Here is a 12,326-nt window from a genome sequence, read left to right on the forward strand (position 1 = left end):
CTAAAAGTCTTCCTATAGCCAAGTTCAAATTATGTTTGGACATGGTGGGTGTTTCTGATCGCAGTTGAGCCTGAAGGCTCGTAGGTGGAGGAAGTATTATTTATTTTTCGGAAACAATTTTTCTCTATATAATTTTGCAGGTTCTTATGGAAGTTTTAGAATTTGATGAGCTATAGTTTTTTGACTAATCGTAAAGCATGACTTGCTTAATTTTGATGTCAAGGTGGAGATTGTGGAAAATGTTGCCTCCAAAATTAGCAAGTGGCAAATAGTTCAGGAGTTATTTCCGTAACTTATCATTTACTATTCATAGTTTGACTATGAATAGTAATATATATGTGAAATGTTTGAAGAATTGGACGACACATGTGAATTTGGAGATTTGTTATTCAAAAGTTTGTAGGTGGAATAGTATTCAAATTTGAAGGCGCAACTTTTTTGGACGACGGCATTTTTTATCCTTTCATATGTTCTTTTCTTTGGCTATAAATAGCCTAAGCCATTTCATTACGAATGAACCCAACAATCAAATATATATATATAGTAAAACATTACATATATATATATATATATATATATATATATATATATATATACTAATACACCACCATATATTTTAGCCCTCTCACTCTATTTGTAATCTCTTTCATAATCCCTGTAAACACTGCAAATTATAGTGAATTGTTTCTCGGCTTCCTCCGCCCGTGGTTTTTTCCCGATTTGGGTTTCCACGTAAATTCCTGTGTCTCTATTCTATTTATTTTATTCGTATTTCGTAGTGATTATTACGCTTTGATAATTTTTGATCCCATTCCGCATTGAGCTAATATTATTTAAGTCTATTCGGAGACCATCATCTTCTTCGGTTCTTTGTTCCCTTTGAAAACTACAGTTTTAAATCGCACCATAGAAGGTAAGTTCTATGGTTTGGCCACACCTCACTCCATTTTTAAGCATCTACATCGGCATATCATACAATCTATTTTGTTTTTGTTTCCATGAATTGATACCTTGCTTATGTTCGACAATTAGGGATCAAAGGCGGATCAAAGGCGTTTGAAAAAATATATCTCAAAGAGATGAACGTCTTCCTAGCACAAGGCAGAGTAATACCAAACGAAGAATAAAAAGGTTTGTGTTTTTTCTGGGATTGATTTTTTCTAAATTAAAACTTAAATTACCATCTTTTGTTGTTTAATTTCCCGAAGCTCTGTTTCGTTTGTTCAACAATTTGGGAACTAGAAGAAAGAGTGTTGTCGTTTTTAAGGAATCAATTGTCTACGGTTTTACTTTTCCTTTGAAGATTAATTATTTCTTGGCCATATCCCCTTCCCTGTTTGAAGACGATTGGAAGGAAATATTCTATTTATAGTAAAATGGTTCCATGTACAGGTAGGTACTTGTTGGTATGGTTCTTTTTGCTCAACCTCCAAATCTGGTCTCATGTAAGAAGTAGGAAAAAATCCAAAGCAAAATCTTTTGCAAAGAAAGTAAGTTCCAGATGCATGTGTGGTTCGTTGTTTCTTTGCTACTCACATGTTACACACCTTAGTCTTTAAGGGCATTTGAGTCTTTTCTTAAATTTTGTCATAATTTTTTTTTTCTGGAAAACCATATATTGAATCCCTGTAGTATTCAAATCCATTTTTAGTTTATCAGTATAAGAGTTATTTTCTCAATACCTTTATATTTTACATGCATAATAACCATTTGATGAAATGCCCCAATGAAATTCGATTTTGTTATATGCATTTTTTATTTTTATGAACATTCAAAAATAGGTTGTCTGTTAAGAATAGTCTTCTTTATAAATTAAAGATGATGCAATTTTTATAGATTTCGGGAAGGTGGACCTCACAATTAATGCAGTTGAATGTGTGAATAGACGCATCTCAGCTGGTGGTGGAATTCCAAGTGAGTATGTTAATTTTTTAATAAAAGAGGATTCCAATGTTTATTTGTTCATTTATTGTAGTTTTACTTACCAACTCTTCCATTTGTATGACCATAAAGGGGACAACCTGACTCGATCTTTAGAATCAACTACACGGATTCTTAGATTGGAGAATATTAGAAATGTACATCAAGAACAATAATGGTTCAGGTACCCGTCAAATTCAGATTTAATTTTTTTTTTATGTTTTTCTTTACATATTAGGTTAATTCCCTTATTTCTAAGCAAGAGGTTTTATTAAGTTTTGGCTCATTAACTGCTACTTAAGTTGTACCGGCACTTGCAGGGATGCGAAGGTAAATCCATTGATCTAAGTTGTGATTTGGATTCTGTTAGGAGGGTGGTTGTTTCAGATTCCCTTACTTGACAATCAAGATGTATCTTTTATTTGAAAAGTAAGCATTGTTTATAGTAAAATTTTACTTTTTGTTTATTGATTGAATGGAATTACAACTTTTTCCATAAAGAATTTAGTTGGAAATGTGGAAACGTAGCCATAACAGATTGTAACAGACCAGTAATTGCTTTGGTTGTTGTTCCAATTCACCACCAATTACTGCTGTTGACGAGCCATCAAAGGGCCTTAAAGTACAAGGCCAAACTATGAAGATATCTATTCTTTTAGATGATTTTTGTGAATTCTTTCACAACCCTTTCGAAGAAGAAAGGTAACTTATATATAATTTAAATGTCAATTATTAAATCAAATGTTTTTTTTATCGAACTAATGTAACCATATTTTTTTTTTCTAATGATGTAGGTAGAGTTATGAAGGTTTTGAAAGGTGGAGCCTCTCCCAGATGGATCCGGTCACTTCTTTAATCTCAGTAATTCTTTTGCTTTTTTTTTTACTATTTTCAGTTCTTAATCGACTATTTTCTTGGTTATAGATTTAACCAAACTTTTTTTTTTTTTTTTTTTTAAATTTCTGTTTGTGGTGAAGTGCCGGAACTTGTGATCAAAATAAAGGACAAGGATGTTCGTTCTGAAGATGATCTTGTGGGAGAGGTTAAGTATATACAATTTAATCAAAACTTTGTTATTATTATGTATTTTTTTTAGCAAAGGGCATTTTGGTCGGTCCTAGAAAATAATAGGTATTTGAAACCCATTTATAATTTTTCTATTTGGAAAATTTTTAAAAATCAGTACTTAAGGGATCTCAAAGCTGCAAGAGATTATCAAGATATAGATAAAACTGTCAAGTAATTTGCAGTCCTCACACTCCTGGGCCATGAACAATTATGCTTCTGGCTCTCAACTGTTGCAGCCAGTTTAGTCATCATAGCATGTCTAGCAATCAACCGTTCTGCCCGACTGCATAGAAGGTAATAACAAAGAATGAAGTCCACGAAATGCATTTTTATGCAATCCAACTTTTTGAAGGTTATATTGGTCATTTTCTTATATGTTTTCTCATTCTCCTTCATTTATAGATTCCATTGGGTTTGAAGCTACAAGGGAGACCTGATAAAGGTCAAGGAGGAGGAATTAGAGCAGTACCCACGAGAGGAAGCAGTTGGACTGCTGCTGCCTTTGACTAAATTTGGTTAAAATAATTTTGTACCCAACATATGTGTTTTAAAAAGAGTATATCTGAGTTTGCTTCTACTTTACTTCATTTTTTAAGCATCATACTTTCTTAGTCAACCAATTATAGCATCCTACTTCCATGACAAACGACTGATAAACGATGACACCATCTTTAACGTAATGTCTTCCATCGGTTTTCTTTCACATTAGTGTCGAATCCAACCCCCGCGAAGCGGGGCTTCTTATCTAGTATATATATTAAAGTTATCAACTCTTAGGAACAGTAAAGTTCCTAAGAGGTTGGCAAAATTGGTCCTCTGTTTATGATTTTGGTTGCAATCCGGCTTGCTTTTTGTAGGGGGTATTTTATGCCATTATGTATATTCTGGACAGGTGTTGCAAACCCCCAGTACCTTATCAGAATACTGTTCATGAGGTAATTCATTTATCTAACCAAGGTCACCAACACCGCTTCTTCTCTCTATTCTTATACTCTAGATTCTTCTTCTTATTTTTCTCAGTTAAACCTGGTCACCGACACCGCTTCATCTCTCTATTCTTATACTCTAGATTCTTCTTCTCACTTCTTCTCAGTTAAACCCGAAAAGTATCGGGGTTCTTTCGCTTCGATAGTGAAGTCAACTATGTAGCCATCTGCTTTTCTCCTACACCGACTGTCGGCTTCAACTTCTCACAACTTGGTTTTGGCTTTGATTTGAGGAATGTTTTCAGGATCTTGAAATCACCAGCGTTGGTGGGTAGTGCATGGCTCACCGTGTCCCTTCTTCGAATCAGATGCTCTTCTGCTGCTCGCTTCCTTTACCGGCGCCTCCAGTTTTTTGATCTCGAATCAGGTGACTAATAATGTCTACTTCTTTCTGATTTTATTAAATTGTATTTGGTATGCTGATTTGAATCGAAAATTAGCTCCCTCCACTAAGAAATTGTGTCTTGAGGTGGAGTTTGAAAGATTGCACGCCAAGTGTTTGATGAAAGGACTCAAATACGTCAACTGATGTTCTTGGGTTCAAGAACAGCCTTAGTGGGCTTTTCAATTCACAAATTGGATTATCTTATACCAACATCTTCGGTGGCTGATTCGTCTTGCAACAATGATTGAGGTACCATCTTATCTCCCGACACTGATTCTAAAGGATTCTACCAAAGTAATTTTAATTGATCGAGGGTCTTAGAGGATGTTTGGATAAATAGTTTTTAGCTTATTAGCTTATTGCTTATTTGCTTATTGCTGTGGGAATAAGCATGTTTTTAAAATGTGTTTGGATTAGCTTATTGTGGTGGGAATAAGCAATAAGCATTTTAAGTGTTTGGCAAAAAAAAAACCAGCTTATATGAGTAAAATGACCAATAAGCAATAAGCAATAAGCATTCCCTCCCTTGCTTATTAAAATCAGCTTATTTGGCTTATTCCTACCGCAATAAGCTGAATTTTAAAGACTCCTATCCAAACACTTAAATTTGCTTATTGCGGTGGGATTAAGCAATAAGCAATAAACAACCTATTTTTTCCCTATCCAAACACCCCCTTATATTATTTTTAATATCTACATAGTATAATCGTTGCTGATTAGTATATGCCTTGATTCTACTCAATCATAATCCTTTTCGTGGACATTGTGGTTGCTAATGATAAGATAAAGTACCAAACAACTAATAAAGAATAGAAAACAATTTATGATACATAAATGGAGCAAACTGGAATGAAGGTTCCAAACCACAAATCCATGGGAGAGAAGGTTCTCCACCAATTGCTTCCACCAACCACAATAGCATCAGAAATTCAACTTCACGAGCGTCTGTGACTGTTGATACCATCTCTTTACCTCCACTGCCTCACATGGCTTTCTATTGCAGATCATTTATCAAGACACATAGGGAAAAAATCGATTCCCTGGGACACAAATCGATGTTCCTCTGGTAAACAGGTAAGCCCTAATTTCTTGTTTTCAGAATTGATCCAAAATCAAAGGTTGATTGGCTTCGTTCTTTTTTTTTTTTTTTGCAGCTTCTCGAACCGGCAACAGAAAGTATTTCATAAGCCATGCCCATAAACATTTCATCAGAGTCAAGGCACAAGAGAAATGAAAAAAAACATATCAAGTCTGTTTTGTATGCCCAATCACTCGACATTTTTTTCTAAAAGCTTGCATCTTTCTCCTGCAATCTTGAATCTGTCTTCAATTTTTCATTAACTGATTTGTTGTTTGCTTTAATTAGGCTTCTAATGTGTTATGCATCCTTAAAGGAGAAATTGATTTCTTATAGTTGAAGACGAAGAACAGGGCTTGGAAAAAAAGGCAACAAAATAAAGGTTTTTGTTTTTAACTATCCATGGTATTTCTTATAAAGGCTATCTTTGAAACTAAGAATAATCTTCTCCAATTGACCTCTTCTATTATATAAGATAAGTTGATTTTTGTTTTCTTTGTGAAAGTGATTTCTTTTACAACATGTGTTTCGTATAGAAAATATAAGTACTTCTACAAGTTTATCTTTTGTCATCAAATATCCTTGTAATTAAGTGTGTCAATTGTGCACACACATCCTATTTGTATAAATACGCAATCTGAAATAGAAAAAGTAAACACAACTCAATGACCAAAACAAATTCAAATACACTTACATAAAAAAGGTTAAAAAAAATACACCACATTGAAGCATTACAACAGAAACCTGTCAAAAACATCAAAAATATTTCTTAAAATCCAAATTTCATCATGAAATGTAATTCATTCGACTTCTATAAAGTTAAACCAGATTCTCCTTTGTGTTTTTTGCTTCTCAGATCAATCCCATTCAGTTTAAGAAACTACTCATACACCAAATTCTATCACCTACTTATTGTCTTAATAGTTGTTCCATATTAATAAAAAAATGCCAAATTTTCAGATGTCAACTACTTGGGAGTTAGGAGCATGGAAAACCCGAATAAGAACCATGCTAATGATATGTGTAATGCGAATAACACCAGCAAAACGATTATTGATATCCGTTGAGAAAGAGAATAAGAATATGGCGGCTTTTATTTTCCAATTTCTCTACTTACATGTAAGCTACATTTTGTTTATTGTCCGCAACGTTATTTTGTTGGAATCTTAAGTCATCATTTCCCTCCACCCATGTCTTCCACTCCTAAAAGCTAACACAATTTCTGGAACAAAGTAGGGGACATCATCAAAGAGTGGTTGGGTCTCTTTACTTGTTTAATATTATAAGCTTACTCCAGCTTATATATATATACAGCATATATCGAGTTATGAATAAGCAGAACAACACAAACACAGTGTAAACCAATTGGTTTTTGAGTGATATTTCCAATTATAAATCAAAGAGATATTTTGATATATTTGTCTGTGTTTATACAATTGCTATACTATAATTGTTTATACAATTACTATACTATACAATTGTTATACTAGAATTGGTATCAGAGCTTTGAAATCAATCAAGAAGAGCTGTGAAATCAAGGAATCTTATCTGTTTAGAAGATGTCTTCTGTTGAAGATGATGGAGGTGCTGGTGCTGCTACTCCTCCGGTCAGAATCAAGGAAGTCGGAACCACATCGGTGGCTTGCCCGATGTTAACCCAGACAAATTACACTGTTTGGGCTCTACGCATGAAGATCGTCCTGCGTATACACAAGGTTTGGACATCGATTGATCCAGGAACAGATAGTAATGATGATAAAAACTACCTGGCAATCGGATTGTTGTACCAAGCAATGCCGGAATCATCGATCATGCAATTGGGTGATGTCGAATCTGCTAAAGCTCTCTGGGATGCAATCAAAACTCGACATGTAGGCGCCGATCGGGTAAAAGAAGCCCGACTTCAAACCCTAAACTCCGAATTCGACAGATTGATGATGTCAGAGAAAGAATCAATCGACTCCTTCGCCAGGAAACTGTCCGGAATCGCCTCCCAATCGGCGTCACTGGGAGAAACCATCGAAGAAACAAAGATGGTGAAAAAGCTGCTAAAAACCGTACCAAGAAAGTTTCTTCATATCGTCGCCTCCCTCGAGCAAGTGCTAGATTTAAAGACGGTACCTTTCGACGACATCGTAGGGCGTCTGAAAGCATACGAAGAAAGAATCAGAGGAGATGAGGGCGGAGACGGGCAACAACAGGTGTTGATGGCTAGAACGAGTGGTGGTGGCGGATGGAGAAACGAAGGTGGTGGCGGTTCTGGAGGATCATCGGGGAAGAAGGAGTCGAATAAGGGAAGAAAAGGGGGTTCGGGGGGTTTTAATCGAACCGGGTCAGGTGGATCCGGTGGAGCCGGGTCTTCGAATGGATCCGGGTCAAAATCAACCCGACCCAATTTGGCCCAAAACAATAATAAGCCCAATAACCGGCCCAATTCTACTTCGGACTCGAACCGTAACCCGAAAAAAGATCTGTCAAAAATTATTTGTTACAGATGCGATAAATCGGGCCATTACGCATCCAAATGTCCGGACCGAACCCAAAAATTCCAAGAAAGTAATTTTACTGAACACGACGATGCCGATGAAACAGTATTTCTACACGAGTCCGTATTTTTGAACGAAGAGAAGGTGATACCGTCTCGATACAACTCAGAAGAAAACGATGTGTGGTATTTGTACAACGGGGCAAGTAATCACATGACGGGAAATCGTTCATTTTTCTCCGAACTCGACGAAGGAATAACCGGAAAGGTCAAATTCGGTGATAATTCGTGTGTCGAAATAAAAGGGAAAGGCTCAATTGTTTTCCAAGGAAAATCGGGGCAACAACGATTGATAACGGAGATTTATTTCATTCCGGATTTGAAAAATAATATTTTCAGTCTCGGACAAGCAACCGAAGCCGGGTGCGATATTCGGATGAAAGACAACTATTTGACAATGCATGATGCCGACAACTGCTTATTAATGAAGCTACAAAGAACTCCAAACCGCCTTTATAAAATACAGTTGCCCATTGGAGTACCTATTTGCCTTCATTCAAGACTAAGTGAAGACACATGGCGCTGGCATGCAAGACTTGGACACATCAATTTCGAGTCAATGAAAAAGATGTCCAAGAAAGGTCTAGTCAAAGGGTTACCCTATTTTGACAGTGAGAATCAATTGTGTGAATCTTGCTTGGTGGGCAAGCAAACAAGAAAGTCATTTGCATTAATGACGACGTACAAAGCAACACGACCATTGGAGCTAGTTCACGGTGATTTATGTGGTCCGATAACACCGTCAACGAAGGGTCAAAATCGATACATTTTCACACTAATTGACGATTTTTCACGGTATATGTGGATTTTTCTCTTAAAAGAGAAAAATGAGGCGTTTTTATACTTCAAAAAATTTAAAGCTTTGGCGGAGAATGAGCTCGGAAAGTCTTTAAAGGTGTTTCGAAGTGATCGAGGAGGTGAGTTTACTTCGCTCGAGTTTAATTCCTTTTGTGATATGAATGGAATCAAACGCCATCTTACCGCCCCATATTCACCACAACAAAACGGTATTGTGGAACGAAGAAACAGAACACTTATGGACATGACACGAAGTATCATGAAGGCGATGCATGTTCCAAACTATCTATGGGGAGAAGCGGTAAAACATTCCACAAACCTGATCAACCGTGTTTACACAAGAGTACTTGGTGATACAACTCCGTACGAGAAGTTGTATAAAAGAAAACCTAATTTGGAGAACGTACGTATCTTTGGGTGTTTAGCGTATGCAAAAGTTGAACCGGTAAACGTGAAAAAATTGGATGCAAGATCAAGACCATTGGTTCATCTTGGTTCTGAACCGGGTACAAAAGCCTATCGGTTATTTAACCCGGTTACACAAAAAATAATCGTAAGTCGAGACGTTATTTTTAATGAAACCAAAGGATGGAATTGGGTTAACGAAGCTACACCTGACAATGAAGAACCAGGATCATTCATAGTACCATGGGATTTACCGGAAGATGAGGCAAACAACAACCAAGGAAACGATGTAAACAACGAACCAAACGAATCGGATCACGAGATTGAAGACGGAGTGGAGGTACAAGAAAATGAGCAACCAAGTCCGATCAACAACAACGTGAACAATGTTCAAAATCAAAGGCCCACAAGACAAAAGGTGCTTCCAATTCGATTACGAGATTATGTACTTTATGTTGATGAAATTGAAGAACTTCTCCTAGCAACCAATGACGAGCCGGTATCGGTTGAAGAGGCGAAGAAAGAACCAGAGTGGGTCAAAGCCATGAATACAGAAATCAATTCGATCAACAAGAACAATACTTGGTCTCTTGTAAACAAACCTATGGGGGTGAAGCCCATTGGACTCAAATGGGTGTTCAAGCTGAAGAAAAATGCAGATGGCACCATAAACAAACACAAGGCGAGGTTGGTTGCTAAAGGGTACGTACAACAACCTGGTATTGACTTTCAAGAAGTATTTGCTCCGGTAGCTCGCATCGAAACCATACGGTTTCTCATTGCCTTAGCCGCTACCAATGGATGGGAGCTTCACCACTTGGATGTCAAGATGGCTTTCTTACATGGAGAGTTGAGAGAAACCGTCTATGTGTATCAACCGGAAGGCTACATAAGGAAAGGCGACGAGCACAAGGTGTACCGTCTTTCAAAAGCACTATATGGTCTTAGACAAGCACCGAGAGCATGGAATACAAAACTTGATGGGATTTTGAAAGAAATGAAATTTCACAAGTGCATAAAAGAACCATCGGTGTACCGGAAGAACGAAGGATCCAACTTGCTAGTTTTAGCAATCTATGTTGATGATTTGTTTGTCACAGGTACAAATTTGAGCATGATCAAAAGGTTCAAATTTGAAATGTCCAAGAACTTCGAGATGTCTGATCTTGGAAGATTAACTTACTACCTGGGCATTGAAGTCAAACAAGAAGAATCAGGGATTACTATAAACCAAGAAGCGTATGCTAGACGCATTCTAAAAGAAGCCGGTTTACACGATTGCAATCCGACCCACATTCCCATGGATCCAGGAACCAAAATGTCGAAGGCCGAAGATGAACCCGAAATCGACCCGACACAATACCGAAAGTTGGTAGGATGCCTTAGATATCTCTTGCAGACAAGACCCGATATGGCATATGCGGTTGGAGTTGTTAGTCGATACATGCAAGATCCAAGAGAATCACATGGTGTTGCAATCAAACACATCCTAAGGTATTTACGAGGAACAACGGGATACGGAATCAAGTACGAGAGGATGGGACAAAATCGAATAATTGGTTACAGTGATAGTAGTCATAATGTGGATCCAGATGACGGAAGAAGCACAACCGGTCACATTTTCTACTATGGGTTGTCTCCAATAACATGGTGTTCTCAAAAGCAAGATATTGTTGCTTTATCATCTTGCGAGGCGGAGTTCATGGCTGCAACTGCGGCTGCATGTCAAGCAATATGGCTTCAAGATTTGCTAGGCGAAATCATGAACAAAGCACAAGAGAAGGTGGTCCTAAGAGTTGATAACAAGTCAGCTATCGAACTCACGAAGAATCCTGTTTTTCACGGAAGAAGCAAACACATTCACACGAGGTTTCACTTCATTCGTAAGTGTGTTGAAAAGGAACAAGTGGAGGTGAAGTACATTCCAGGTGAAGAACAAAAGGCAGACATTCTCACAAAACCATTGGCTCGAACCAAGTTCAAGACAATGCGGGACTTGATCGGGATTGAAGACATCTTTAGAAGGACTTAAAGATTGGCGGTGATCGGGAATCTCTAGAAGGACTTAGAGATTCGGGGGTGATTGTTGGAATCTTAAGTCATCATTTCCCTCCACCCATGTCTTCCACTCCTAAAAGCTAACACAATTTCTGGAACAAAGCAGGGGACATCATCAAAGAGTGGTTGGGTCTCTTTACTTGTTTAATATTATAAGCTTACTCCAGCTTATATATATATACAGCATATATCGAGTTATGAATAAGCAGAACAACACAAACACAGTGTAAACCAATTGGTTTTTGAGTGATATTTCCAATTATAAATCAAAGAGATATTTTGATATATTTGTCTGTGTTTATACAATTGCTATACTATAATTGTTTATACAATTACTATACTATACAATTGTCATACTAGATATTTTACTTTTTGTTTTCTTTTGAATCTTACTCTATTCCTATGGTGTTTACTTTGCAGGGTTAGTCAGGGAAAAAATGTTGTAGCTTGTGTAAAATCTTCATATCCAATAGTCCTTCAAGCATCAAGAATCATGAGCTTGGCACACAACACAAAGATAATGTCACCAACAGATTGTCTAACATGAGAGAAGAGAAAGTTGCTAAAGATAAAGGAAAAAAGGAAACTGCCCGTGTTCTCACGAAAATTGAAGAGGTGACATATTACTCCACCATCTGCTGATCCACGTGGACACTGGAATATGCCACCATCTGCATGTATATTTTAATTTTGCTGAAAGACCAATCTACCCCTGCACTTAAATATGTCACAATATGCAGTAAAATGGGACAGAGCATGCAGTTTTTTATGGTGAAATTGAATACAATTTTTTTTAAACCGACTGATTTTACCAGTAAAAAAATACATATTTCTTTTGTCATTAACAGTTTTGTGACTAAACTACCCCTATGTACAGTTTTTTTTGTTCATATTTCAATTTTGTTGAAAGACCAATCTGCCACTGTACTCAAATATGCCACAACCCAGTAAAATGGGACAGAGTATGCAGTTTTTTATGTTCAAATTGAATCCAATTTTTTTTTATTTTTTATTTTTGGTTAAAATTGACTGATTTTAGCAGTAAAAAAATACATATATTTTTTTTATCGTTAACAGTTTTGT

General features: G+C 36.7%; 1 long non-coding RNA gene across 13 annotated transcripts; it reads left to right on the forward strand.

Annotated features, from left to right (window-relative positions):
* Positions 1-812: 812 nt before the first annotated feature.
* LOC145163738 (uncharacterized) lies at positions 813-12,088 on the forward strand. 13 transcript variants are annotated; one of them, XR_013739725.1, is made up of 15 exons: positions 813-913; positions 1,033-1,131; positions 1,393-1,490; positions 1,837-1,914; positions 2,014-2,104; positions 2,241-2,622; positions 2,715-2,781; positions 2,898-3,282; positions 3,391-4,341; positions 4,415-4,608; positions 5,363-5,433; positions 5,514-5,617; positions 5,726-5,819; positions 6,398-6,556; positions 11,664-12,088. It is a non-coding gene; the product is annotated as an uncharacterized LOC145163738 (long non-coding RNA). The 13 variants fall into 13 exon arrangements; XR_013739730.1 differs by having other exon boundaries at positions 5,514-5,608; XR_013739726.1 differs by having other exon boundaries at positions 3,391-3,923; positions 4,009-4,341; positions 5,514-5,819.
* Positions 12,089-12,326: the final 238 nt, after the last annotated feature.

The sequence above is a fragment of the Lactuca virosa genome, chromosome 1 (assembly GCF_052849685.1).
Source record: "Lactuca virosa cultivar CGN04683 chromosome 1, Lactuca_virosa_CGN04683_v6, whole genome shotgun sequence".
Classification (NCBI taxonomy): domain Eukaryota; kingdom Viridiplantae; phylum Streptophyta; class Magnoliopsida; order Asterales; family Asteraceae; genus Lactuca; species Lactuca virosa.